The sequence below is a fragment of the Diabrotica virgifera genome, chromosome 2 (genome assembly GCF_917563875.1).
Source record: "Diabrotica virgifera virgifera chromosome 2, PGI_DIABVI_V3a".
Lineage (NCBI taxonomy): Eukaryota > Metazoa > Arthropoda > Insecta > Coleoptera > Chrysomelidae > Diabrotica > Diabrotica virgifera.
The window spans coordinates 28,750,943-28,765,375 of record NC_065444.1 but is presented as its reverse complement, the minus strand read 5'-3'; the positions used below and the strand labels follow the sequence as shown (position 1 = coordinate 28,765,375).

At 31.3% G+C, this 14,433-nt stretch overlaps 1 protein-coding gene across 4 annotated transcripts in view; it reads right to left on the bottom strand.

Moving 5' to 3' along the window:
• LOC126880017 (fatty acyl-CoA reductase wat-like) overlaps positions 1 to 14,433 on the bottom strand; it is a 149,730-nt gene that overhangs the window by 114,932 nt on the left and 20,365 nt on the right. The window contains exon 1 of one of the 4 annotated variants that reach the window (XM_050643539.1): positions 5,218 to 5,411. The exons of the other annotated variants lie outside the window; for them this stretch is intronic. The gene's annotated coding sequence lies outside the window, so the exon portion shown is untranslated. Of the gene's footprint in view, positions 1 to 5,217; positions 5,412 to 14,433 lie in introns of those variants that run through there. 4 annotated transcript variants of the gene reach the window in all.

Genomic DNA, 14,433 nt, shown 5'->3' with positions numbered 1-14,433 from the left:
AGGGGTGGTTGTCACCCCATCTCGGGGGCGGGAATTTTCATTACATTTTAATCATGGAAATCGATGGAAAATGTAATTCTGACAAAAAAAATGCTCTTCAAATTTTCTTCGTAAACTAACATTTTTCGAGTTATTCGCGGTTGAAAGTAACAGTTTTTCGACGAAAAAATCGACATTTTTAGAGGGATTTTGAGAATAACTACTCAAGAAATATACTTTTAATAAAAAACTGTAGCTTTAAAAATTGTATTTTTTAGAAACACAAACAAAATCCTTTTTTTTATAATTTTTCTACAACCAATACAAACAGATACGGCATGTTAAAGGTTATATTTTTCGTCAAATGCATAATTTGAAATATTTAAAGCCAAATAACGGAAAAATTTTGCATTTTTCGAGGAAACTTACAGAATATTTTTTCAAGTATACAATTAGACCCTTAAAAGAAAGTTTCTACCATAAAAATTGAGCGACTTACGATCAAAATAAGGTCGGTACCTACCTACTTTTTGTACGAAAAAATCAGTGAAAACTACCCCCTAATTAAAATTGATCTTCGGCCTTCTGTAATTTTTTTTATATATGTATTATCAATACACCCAAGAAGTTTGACTTACTTATAAAAATTGCAATGTTATTAAGGGTGATTTTTAAGGGTTGGAATGTTATGATATTATATCCTACATACAGTATAAAACAATCATTATTTAACCAATCAAAACCAAATTTTACCCATATTAAAGTTTAGAATGTTTTTGAAGTTGTACTTCTTTACCGGCGATAGAGGGTGATTTTTTTATATGTTAAAACCTATCAGCCCGGCGCATGCGCATTATAACTTTGTTCTGATTGGATGTTCAAATGACATGTCAAAAATTATCCGATATGGCAGCTGTGGTTTGGAGGTAAAGGTAAAGGTAAACAAATGTATAATATATTAGTTTTATTGTTGTGAGGACAGAAACAAAAAAGTTTATAATATTGTAGTGACTTTTAAATAGTTTTTAAAAGCAACAGGTACGTAATAATTGTTAATGTATCATGAGTATAAACCTACCTATTTGATCTGCCAAAATACATAGTATGTAATACTTTTATTTATATAATTTGATTACCATCAAAATTTCTATCAATATTCACCTAATATATTGTTTTTTTACTCTATGTTTTGTTGTATTTTTTCAATTCTAAATCATTTCAATTCAAAATTAAAATAATTTGATCAATTTTCAAAATATCAAAATATCACAAGTTTAATCCGTTTAGTTAGTCGATCTTCGTAAATAATGACACATAGTGTCCGTGGCTAAGCGGAGAAGGCGAATGAATTCCAATACCAACCGCTCTTATCAGCGCTGGTTCGAGTCCAAATAGAAACTTTCTTTTTTGTTTTTTTTTAATACATTTTATGATTGTAAGTATATTTATTATATAATTGTATTTTCAGAAAATACGTATTTAGTTAAAAAAATTTCCTACAATTAATGTTCAGACATCATTTGTGGCTTGTTTAATGTGTTTGTGTGTGTTTTATCTTTTATTATTTTAATTTTTGGCACTGTTCTAATAAAAATGTTTGAGAAGTAGTAAGTATAAATTAGTTTAATATTTAAACAAAATATAAATAAAAAGTATATTAATTTCGTTTAAATCATATAATAGAAGTATAACTTCTTACGTGCGTACAAAGTACACACACATTCTTTTATATAATTTTTGACAATAACGGGTAGTTTACACCCCTAAAAATAATCAACGCCCTTGAACATGATATAGAATATGAAGTACAGGGTGAGATGATCCTAATCCCAAATTTTTATGCAAATCGATGCAAGCCGGAATCATTATTTTAGGATAAATACATTTTTTATATATAGCTCCAACAAGGGTGGATTTAAGAGTTAAAATATTGTAATATTATATCCTAAAGCATAAAACAATTATTATTTAACTAATAAAAACCAAATGTTAACCATATTAAAGTTTAAAATGGTATTTTATAATATTTTTACAATTAGGGGTAGTTATCACCCTTAAAAAAAACCAAAAGCGTACAACGGCCCAATATAGAAAATGAACTAGAGTTAGAGGGTAAAATGAACCGAATTAAAAATTTTTTGTATAAATCGATGCTGGACGAAAAAATTGCGAGGTTTTGCCATTTTTTCAGCTTCATTTTCTGGCCTATATGTTCAAATCATGATAAGTAGTTGAAACGGTCAACACAAAGAGACGCACAGTCATCAAAAAAGTACGTGAGATTATACCACAGAATAACTAACCATAATTATACTCGTATAATCAACATTTACTGAATCGATCCAGGAATAGTCAACTCAAACTAGTAAAAGTTTAATTAAATTTTTCAAATCAACTTTTACTGCTTGTTTTAGTTGGAGTCGACTTCAACTAGGAATAGTCAACTCTAACTGAGACTCAACTTGAACTGTAACATATATACCCCAGGCTGTGGGTGAAAAATAGGTCGATTTCAGGATATAATTCACGAATTGTTGAAACCTATCAGGTGTTGTAAAGGACGATGCCAGGAATAACTTCTACTAAAATGTAACCAAAAATATTGTGCGCTTTTTTTTAATTGCTATTTTCATTTGTTAAATTTGCAATTTTTAATGATTTTTAATTTTGCAGCTTAGGATATTGATTTTAGAGAAAAAATTTTCAATAGAAAGTTGTAGTAAATTAAAAAACCTACAATTTGAGGTACGGTAAGTTTAATTTGGTTAATTGGTTATTGCAAAACAGCCTGCGAAAATTCCAAAATGGCCGTTTTTTACAATTGCATTATTTATTGTTAATTTTTTTTATTTTTTAAAGCTTTAAAATGAAGATCTTTCAATTCCAAACATAAAAAAAATTGTAAAGCCAGATTAACGAATTTGTTGGTTAGATATTATAAATTGTTTATCCCAAGAGGTCAAATGTCGAAGGCTATAACTGTTTGAAAAAATCGTAGAGAGTTGGTGAAACATCTAATCTCCTTCTAAAGAGTTATATTTTCATATTCTGATGTAAATAAATGCGTAAAATATTTTTAAACCTCTAATTTTTGGGTTTGAAAATAAGGGGGCAAATTTCGTTATAAACATTTAGAGCTGAAGCGGCCCTGTACATCCTATGAGTTTCTAACTTACAGATTATGGTTGCTGAAGACAAAACGAAGATTTATAAAAAAATAAAAATTTTCTACAACCAACTGAAGCCGAGATAATTATTTTTTTTTCTTAAGTCGTAGTGCCTTTATTTATAACAATTAAGAAATTATTTTACAGTCATTGACTAAAGAAAGACTTATATTATCTTAAAATAAGAATTATTATAAAATATAATTACATTTAATTATTAAAAATTATTTTTTAAATCGGTGCTTTTGCAAGCGGCCGAATTTTGCAAATCGCCCGGCTCGCTTCAAATCCGCGCGGTCGGAAAATTTTTACGTAACTTGTATTAAATTTTGACAGAAAACAATTTAATAATATTACCATTATAATATACAGTCTATTTACCACTGTATTTGTTTTTCTTGATAAACTTTTATATGTGAAATTTCATTTCTGAAGAAATAATATTACAAAAATGATACATATATATGAAATGTATAACTATATTTTTTATTTTTTCATTGTTATATAAATATAATAATAATAATGTTACTTCTTACTACAATATACAATATAAAACTTTTTCTTCGTGTAGTGACTATTCTTTTTGGATTTCACATATAAAAGTTTAACAAGAAAAACAAATACAGTGGTAAATAGACTGTATATTATAATGGTAATATTATTAAATTGTTTTCTGTCAAAATTTAATACAAGTTACGTAAAAATTTTCCGAGCGCGCGGATTTGAAGCAAGCCGGGCGATTTGCAAAATTCGGCCGCTTGCAAAAGCACCGATTTAAAAAATAATTTTTAATAATTAAATGTTATTATATTTTATAATAGTTTTAATTTTAAGATAATATAAGTCTTTCTTTAGTCAATGACTGTAAAATAATTTCTTAATTGTTATAAATAACGGCACTATGATTTAAGAAAAAAAAAAACAATTATCTCGGCTTCAGTTGGTTATGAAAATTTTATATTTCTTATAAATCTTCGTTTCGTCTTTAGCAACAATAATTTGTAAGTTAGAAACTCATAGGATATACAGGGCCGCTTCAGCTCTAAATGTTTATAACGAAATTTGCCCCCTTATTTTTAAACCCAAAAATTATCTCGGCTTCAGTTGGTTGTGAAAATTTTATATTTCTTATATACCTTCGTTTCGTCTTCAGCAACAATAATATGTAAGTTAAAAACTCATAGGATGTACAGGGCCGCTTCAGCTCTAAATGTTTATAACGAAATTTGCCCCCTTATTTTCAAATCCAAAAATTAGAGGTTTAAAAATGTTTTATTTACATCAGAATATGAAAATATAACTCTTTAGAAGGAGATTGGATGTTTCACCAACTTTCTACGATTTTTTTTCAAAAAGTTATGGCCTTCGACATTTGACCTCTTGGGATAAACAATTTATAATATCTAAGCAACAAATTCGTTAATCTGGCTTTACAATTTTTTATGTTTGGAATTGAAAGATCTTCATTTTGAAGCTTTAAAAAATAAAAAAAATTATTTGTACAATAAATAATGCAATTGTAAAAAACGGCCATTTTGGACTTTCGCAGGCTGTTTTGCAATAATAAATTAACGAAATTAAACTTACCATAGCTCAAATTGTAGGTTTTTTAATTTACTACAACTTTCTATTAAAAAGTTTTTCTCTAAAATCAATATCCTAAGCTACAAAATTAAAAATCATTAAAAATTGCAAATTTAACAAATGAAAATCGCAATTAAAAAAAAGCGCGTAATATTTTTGTTTAAATTTTAGTAGAAGTTATTCCTGGCATCGTCCTTTACAACACCTGATAGGTTTCAAAAATTCCTTAATTATATCACGTTTTTTCACCCACAGCCTGGGGTAATATATTAATAACCAGATACGAGTACAATGGAATCTCTCCTCTGCTTTAGAATATTTCAAATACTGTCCGGATTACTGCACTTATATTACTGTACGGTAATTGCTGCTATCTGTCGGTGAACTTTTTTTATATAATATGAGAATAGAAGTGAGTTTACCCCAGTTATTTGGCCACTTTCCGGTATTCCAGATTTCATTGCAGAATCTAAGCATGATTTCTTACCTATGCCATTTCGCGGAGTGTATCAGCTGTTAATCCAACTTTCCCTTCTGTTTCTTAAAACTAGATTGAGATCTACGCAGACACAGATATTTTATCGACCGTACTTGGGGAGCAAACTGGAAGTTCCCTCAACATGAGGACAGACGTCAACACTAGAGGACAATTCTACTTAGATAAAAAAACAAAACCGTCACCTATATTTATGTAACATAGATTAAAATTAATTCTTGCATCGAAAAATAATATATGATTTTTAAGTAGGTATATAAAAAAACTGGGACAATTAATTCCTGATTTTACGGCGAAATTACATATTAATTAATTGATTACTTTGCAGTTTTACAAACAACATAAAAAAGTTAAGTGAACTGTGTTCAGACGCTGAGAAAATTGTTTATTTAGAAACCACAAATGTGTTTTTTACATTAATAATTTAAAAAGCCTAAATTTGTTTACCAACTTGGGTAACGGACATGTGGACATAAATGTTTGCATAATTTAAATATTTTCTTACATTAAATATTTGACAAAATAATAAGGTTGCTTTATATTGTGATCTGAGATTAATTTCAGCATTTATTGTGTATTAACGGTATTAATTTATTCTTGTCTATTGGCTTTATTTTGTCAGAAGGCTAAAAAAACCTTAAAAAGTCAATTTTCCAAAAAGTATCCGGCATTTCTCAATCAAAGGGTCATCAATAAATGTCATCAAATTGCACACTAATTTGTCGTTTTTCTTACATCTTCAGAAATGTGTACCTACTTTAATTTGGATTTAGCAGAACGAAAAATTTAGGATTTAGCAGGTTTTGATTCTGATGGGCTCACTTAAACTTTTAAGATTGATGGAGTAATGAGTGTTTAAATTTAAGTTAGTAATGATTATTGATCGTCTTTAATGTAGTTTACTGTATCCATCCCATCCAATGTCACTACAGCCCAAACGGGCAACTACGAACTCCCCCACGCTATCTAGATTTTATTGGGTTCAGTTTTATAGTAGGATTAAAAGCGACTACGAACTGCCCCACGCTACCTAGGTACTTAGATAATATTTTTGTGAACATATATAGTTTTTATTTTACTTTATTGTATTCAAAAAGGAACCCAATTCCCAAAGCATGAGCGAAAATTTTAAATGAATCAATAATGAAACTATAACAATATAATCGAATAAAGTTTATTTATAAATCTATATGAAAAGGGAGATCTTACTTTAAGACGAGTAAGTCAAGTCTACGTTTTTTAAACATTTATAATCGATTCCTTCCCACTTTTATATGTATTTATCTCATTGTCATCGCTGTAATAGCGGTTTTACTACCTTATGGATGGTGGAAGTCAATAGAATAGGAGTTGTAGATAAAACGTTCTTGGGCGATCAAAAGTTTAATACAGTCGAACCCCGATTATCCGTGAGCAGATTATCCGGGCTGCGGATTATCCGTGCTATGATTTTCCATTACTCAAATTTAATTTTTGAGTTTTATCGAAAAAGCGTCACCGTAACTCACTCTACAGAAACTCTACTACACGCCGTGTGGGGGACTTATATTAGGTTTGTTCTAGCAAACAGTCAAACTAGTCAGAAACCGTCAGCAAACGGTTGGTCAGTGGCAGAACATAATACAGTCACCAGTGCTATCCCCTCTACTCGCGCTGGTCCACTATCCGCTGATGGTTTCAAACCGTTTGAAACTGATGCTAGAACAAACCTAATGTAATATCGATAGCAATGGTGCTCAGGGAACTACCAGGGCCTATTTCACAACTAGGTCCATGAGGCCCCTGCCTCGGGTCCGCATTTTAATGGGGCCCGAAAAGATGACTAAAAGAAAATTTTTATTGAAAAAAGCAAAATACTCCATTGAAATGTTACACTTAGGGTTGCATTTCTTAGAGGAGTCAATTTTATTTTTTCAATGTGTAGGGGGGTTCAGTAGAAGCTTAAGTTCAAGTTTTTGGGGTCGCCACCCTTGTCCCCCGGCCGCCATATTGGAAAAAGGGGTGCAAAGGGCTTTCGCGCTGTATCTTCTAAACTAGCAATCCTACAGAAAATTTAATTACATATAAAATGTAGCAAATTAAATTTTCTACAATTTAATATCTATTACTTTTTATCGTCAAGTGACCAACAAAAAAGTTATAAACAAAAATAAGAGAAAATTTTGTAAGAAATTTCTTTTTTGGAGGTTATAACTTTTTTTCCGTTCAGTTCACAATAAAGTAACATCATAGTGATTTTGTAGAGGATTTTTCAATAAACAATTTTCACTATAAAGTTGTTTAATTTTATTTATTATCTAGGCTTTACAGCGCTCTAAACTTGACCAGATTCTCGAATTCTCATAGGAATACAATAAAAACAATACTTTTCTATCTATATATTAGGCGAGCGGCATCAACCGTTATGCCGACCACGAAAATCAAATTTAAGGTGAATGACCAATTTTGGTCTGTTTTTAATGTTTTCGAGGTCGCTGAATCCGAATATGAAGTTTATTTTTATCTAGAGTTGGTGGAACATGTTCAAAAATCAAATTATATACAAAAATGCCAAAAATAAATTTTGATGATTTTTCAAATTTACCTCGCTGTATCTTTGATCGCTGTAAATATTTCCTTTTGAAAATGTTACTGTGTCATCTTTGAAGTATGTAGATGACAACGAAATTTGTCCAAAATGCTTAAGCACATTAAAAAAGGAGTTGTTAATTTTTAAACATTTTGTCATCATATTTCGTTAGTTTCATGTTTACTTAAAAAAGTTGAGCGGCAAACTTTTTAGTATATAATTTTAACCAACACAACAATAAAACATAGTTCATGAAGAAGTTTTTTTGGAAAATTTTAAGCCAAAATATACAATAGGAAAAAAGTTATGTTACTTCATAGACAAGCGGCACACCCCAAAAAACGCTTATATCTCGAGATCCTGACCACGGTGTGGTGAATGGCTAATTTTGATCATACTTTATGATTTTGATATCAAAAATCGTTTTTTGCTCTTCTTAAGAATTTTTCATTTTGTGGTTGCGTCATTCTTCTTCTGAACCGGCGAATTTGTCCTCAAACAACTTCTTGGGCCTTTTCTATATATGCTTAGGGTTATAAGTTTTATAGTGGGGAGAAAGGTCAAAAACAGATTAATAATAGCATAGGAGTGTTAAAATCATAATAAATTGTATGAATAAAAAATATATATAGATAGAAAAGTAAGCCTAACTTGTGTTTTTATTGTATCCCTATGAGCATTCGAGAATCTGGTCAAGTTTGGAGCGCTGTAAAACCTATAGAAATAAATAAAATTAAACAACTTTATAATGTAAATTGTTCACTGAAAAACCCTCTACAAAATTTATATAATGTTATTTTATTTTAAAATGAACTGAAAAAAAGTTATAACCTCCAAAAGGAAACTTGTTAAAAATATTTTACATATTTTTGTTTATATCTTTTTTGTTGGTCACTTGACGATAAAAAGTAATAGAAACAAAATTGTAGAAAATTTAATTTGCTACATTTTATGTTTAATTAGATTTTTCGTAGGGTTGGTAGTTTACGAGATATAGCGCGAAATCCCTTTGCACCCCATTTCCAAGATGGCGGCCCGGGGACGGAGGACGGGGGACGGGGGAAGGGCGGCGACCCCAAAAACTTGAACTTAAGCTTCTACTGATCCTCCCTAGAAATAAAATTGACTCCTTTAACAAATGCAAGGTAGGGCTTAAAAAATGTAACATTTTAATGGACTAAAATAAATTTTCAAAATTATTTTATTTTACGAACACGAAATGGTTACAAGTTAGGTTAGAGTTATATTCATAAACCTTAAACCGTTCTTATCATAAAACTGCAATGAGAGTAGTAGATTGCCTTGTCGGCATTCGGCATCGATAACAATAAGCAAAATTTAGACACCACTCCGAAGGATTAACAAGACGTAGGATTAACAAGAGGTATTGTCACGTATTGTCATAATATTTTTATTCAAAATGCACATTTAAATTTAATATTACATAATAAATATGATGTTTTGATGCCTTTTCTGCAAAGACAAAGTATTGCTTGCTTTAGATTTCAGTCCTCTGCTTTTTATAGAATAGAAATATGCTTTATTGTCACTGAAAATTATACAATTTTAAGGACAAAGCTTAAGTTAGTTCAACTAATTTATTCACTAATCATTGGTCGTTTTACTAAATTTCTTTAAATTCTTATTTTTCTTATATAAGTAATCGATTCGTATTATCATGAGTTACAAACATTTAAGTGGCAGTGAAAAACGAAAAAAGCAAAAATTAAGAGAACAGGAACTGCAGGCACAAAAAGATGCAATATTATCATATTTTACACCTAAAAACAATGCAAAAAAGGAAGTTCGTCCTTCCAACGTGTTCATCTTCTTCTTTTACGGCACTACAGCCCAAATTGAACTTTGGCTTCCTTTATTTTTTGCCTTCACCCTTGTTTATCTGTCGCTGCTCTTCTCCATACACGGACTCCTAAAATGCTTGTCCATCGCTGCTTACTGTGTCTTCCCAGCGCTTTCTTGGCTTTCCAACCGGTCTCTTTCCCTGCATTTTACCATTCAGTGCTCTTTTTGCTAGCCTATCCCCGAAAATTATGTATTGCTTCGGGCCTGATTTGAAGTAGAATTGGCTTTGGACACTACTGCTACCGATAGGTACGCACATGTATGTGTTTACGTATGTATTATGTAGGTATAAGAAATAAATGTTCGGATTATCCGTGCATTTCAAATATCCGTGTCACGTCCGGTCCCGTGGAGCACGGATAATCGGGGTTCTACTGTACTGCAATACAACCAGCATGTACAATTTTTACCGTAATTTTCTCGTTTTTATTTTTGACCCTATGTAGGATCGCTCATTTATGAGAGAACAGTTCAGTTCACAATAAACTGCTAAGGAATTTTTTGTTCAAAATTATCTCAGCTGCATTTTTTGTTTGAAATATATTTTCTACGGTGTGTAGATTCTTGGTAAATCGATGTTTTACGTTTTCCCCCCTACCAAGGGCTACTAACCCTACCTCCGGGTTTAGAAGCCCGGGTGTAGGAGTGGCAATCTTTTTCCAAAAATTGACATTCCCAGCAAAATTCAGCTTGTTCGCATGATTTTTGGGGTTTCAATGACATTTTCGTATCTAATGTCTGTACTATACTTATTTAATGAATCATCGGTGAAATATATTCATGAACTGAAGAAACAAATATTAGTATGGTATAACTAGACCCAAACCCAGACATCCAAAGTGAAAGTTATCCTCCAACACCAAATTGTTCTATATGGTCCACATAATGTTCAGAAAAAAGTCACACAATTTTGAGCGTCGTGTTTGGGGGGAGAGGGGGGAAAAATAGGTAAATTCGTAGTTTTTTAGGTTTTTCGTCAATATTTCTAAAACTATGCGGTTTAGCATAAATATCCTTCTATACAAAAATGTTCTACATTAAATTTGAAATAAAAAAGGTCCTATGCATAATCCTTCTAAAATGAACGGTGCAAAAGTAACGGAGGTAGTATAGTATAATTGGTCCAAAAAAGGCCTAACCCAGACATTCAAAGTAAAAAATTTCCTTCAACACCAAATTGTTCTACATGGTCCACATATTGTTCAGTAAAAAGGTATACCTATAAAAAGGTAAAGGTATATAAAAAGGTATATAGTCCGGTTTGGGGGGGAGATGGGGGAAAAGTCGGTAAATTAGTAGTTTTTTTTTTAAGTTTTTCATCAATATTTCTAAATCTATGCTTTAGCAAAAACAATGTTCTATACAAAAATGTTCTACGTGAAATTTAAAACAAAAAAGGTCCTATACATAATTGTTATAAAATCAACGGTTCCAGAGTTACGGAGGGTAAAAAGTGGATGTTTTCAATACTTTTTATATTCTTTGGGCAATTTATAGAAATTTTCTTTAGCAGGATTTTGTTTTGTAAAATTTGCTATTTCAGTGGCCAAGGATATGTTATTGATAAGCCCTTAAAGAAACGTCAACCTTATTACCCAAAATCATCATCAATTGCCAAGATAATATAAAAAGTATCGAAAACCTTCACTTTTCACCCTCCGTAACTCTGGAACCGTTGATTTTATAACAATTATGTATAGGACCTTTTTTGTTTTAAATTTTATGTAGAGAATTTTTGTGTAGACCATTGTTTACGCTAAAGCATAGTTTTAGAAATATTGATGAAAAACTTAAAAAACTAATAATTTACCGACTTCTCCCCCTTCCCCCCCCCCCCCAAACCGGACGCTCAAAATGGTGTAACTTTTTACTGAACAATATGTGGACCATATAGAATAGAACAATTTGGTGTTGGAGGAAAACTTTTACTTTAGATGTCTGGGTTAGTCCTTTTTTGGACCAATTATACTATACTACCTCCGTAACTTTGCAACCGTTCATTTTAGAAGGATTATGTATAGGACCTTTTTTATTGAAAATTTAATGTAGAACATTTTTGTATAAAAGGTTGTTCATGCTAAACCGCATAGTTTTAGAAATATTGACGAAAAACCTAAAAAGCTACGAATTTACCAATTTCTCCCCCCTCTTCCCCCCAAACCCGACGCTCAAAATGGTGTGACTTTTTTCTGAACAATATGTGGACCAAATAAACTAATTTGGTGTTGGAGGATAACTTCGGATGTCTGGGTTATGCCATTATTTGGATCAATTATATCATACTATATTTGTTTAAACAAAATACGCGTTTTCATTCGAGTCATTAATTGAAAAAAACCGCGATATAAGGTGAATAGGTGGTTATTTTGCAGATTATTTATTCTGTTAAAACATAATAGCCAAATAGCCTATAATTATTCCGGATGTAATGCACCATACATAAAATAATTACATAGTAAGTGTATTTTACAGGGCGTAGCAAAAATACAGGTCATAAAGTAAATCACATATTCTGGGACCAACATTAGTTCGATTGAACCTAACTTACCTTAGTACAAATGTGCACAAAAAAAAAGTTACAACCCTTTGAAGTTACAAAATAAAAATCAATTTTTTCCAATATATTGAAAACTATTTGAGGTTTCTTATTGAAAATGGACATGTTGCATTCTTATGACAGGATCAACTTAAAAAGAAATTATAGTGAAATTTGTCCACCCCATAAAAATTTTATGGGGGTTTTGTTTCCTTAAACCCCCCAAAGTTTTTGTACGTTCCAATTATTTTCATTGTGGCACCGTTACTTAAACACAATGTTTTTAAAACTTTTTTGCCTCCTAGTACTTTCTCGAAAAGCTGGTTTTTATCGAGATATTTTGAATATTTTTCAAATCCACCACATGTTTTTGTATTCTGCTACGTACTATTAAAGAGACCTGGTATTAATACGAATTTTTTTTTATAAATTACAGCTTAAGGTATATTTTGAACTATATTAGAAATAAAGCCACATCTCGATAAAAGGTGCCTTATGGGAAAAATACTAAGAGGCAAAAAAGTTTTTAAGAAACTGTGTTTAACTAATGGTACCGCAATAATAGTTTAATTGGACAGTACACAAACATTTGGGGGGTTTAAAGGCACAAATCCCCCATAACATTTTTATGTAAACATATTACAAAAGAAGCCGCATCTCGATTAAAACTCTCGATTAAAAATAATAATTTAATTGAAACGTACATAAAAGTTTGGGGCGGTTGAAGGGAACAAAACCCCCATAAAATTTTTATGGGGTGCAAAAATTTCAATATAATTTCTTTTAAGATGTTCCTGCCACAATAATACCATGTTCATTTTCATGTATTACATGTATTACATGTCCATTTTCAATAAAAAATCTCTAATAGTTTTTCAAGTTTCAAAGGGCTGTAACTTTTTTTGTGTGCATATTTTTACTAAGGTAAGTTAGGTTCAATCGAACTATTTTTGGTCCCAGAATATGTGATTTAATTTATGACCTGTATTTTTGTTACACCCTGTATTTTTCAAAATATGAATTGCCTTTTGTATTTTAAGAGCGAACTGGCAGAATTATGAGGTATTATACGTACGTACATATCATATACATACAGTATGGTGCAAATGTTTGGAATACATTCGTTATTTCGTAAACTTTAAAAAAAATCCCGAAACAGGTCGATTTTTGTTTTTAAATTGTGATTTTTTGGCATATATGTATATCATACTAGTGACGTCATCCATCTGGGTGTACTGACGTAATCGATGATTTTTTTAAATAATAATAGGGGTCGTGTACTAGCTCATTTAAAATGTTATGCAATTCTTTAAACTTTAAATAGTAATATAAAATCAACCCAAATTTTGGCATAGGCAGATGATGTGGACCTAGTTGCCCGCACAACACGCAAGCTAGAAGAAATACATACCACCTTCTCAAATGCCTCAAAAATATGGGCCTGCAAGTAAATGAGGAGAAAACTAAGATAATGGCATCAACACCCAACAATAGAGCCAGAAACATCGGTCACCAATTTACGGTTGATAACTCTACTTTTGAAGTGTTGGACAAACTCACATACTTAGGCTCCCTGATCATCAAGGAGAACGTCATGATGAAAGAAATCAAGCGAAGGATATGAGAAACGAGTAGACTTATGAGAAGCAGAAACTTAAGCCACAAAAAAAACAAAAATAACCATAATATACAAAACCCTTATACAACCAGTGTTGACATATGCATCGGAGATATGGACCATCTCCAAGGCAGACGAAATGGTGTTGTTTTCACCCAATTTTGAAAAAATGTGAAAACTTTGAATTATCCACGTCCGTCTGTCCGTCTGTCTGTCTGTCTGTGACCACAACTCCTCCGTTATTATACTAGGTACAATGACAAATGATGTGTCAAATGAAAGCTTATAATCCAAGGATGGAACTAAAGGTGAAAAATTTAACCTAGGACTTCCGGTTTTAGAAATACGACCAGAAGTACTGTTTTAAAGTCACCGGAATAGTACAAGTTATATATTATTCGACGCGTCTTCGCAAGACGAGGACAAATATATACTTCCAGTTTTATGACTGTCTGTCCGTCTGTCTGTCCATCCGCGAATACAACTCCTCCATTATTAAGATGAATCCTCCATTATATAGAATGACAAAAATGAGGTGTCGAATGAAAGCTTATTACCCAAGGATGGTATTAAAGATGAGAAATTTGACATCGGACTTCCGGTTTTAAAGTTGCAACCGTA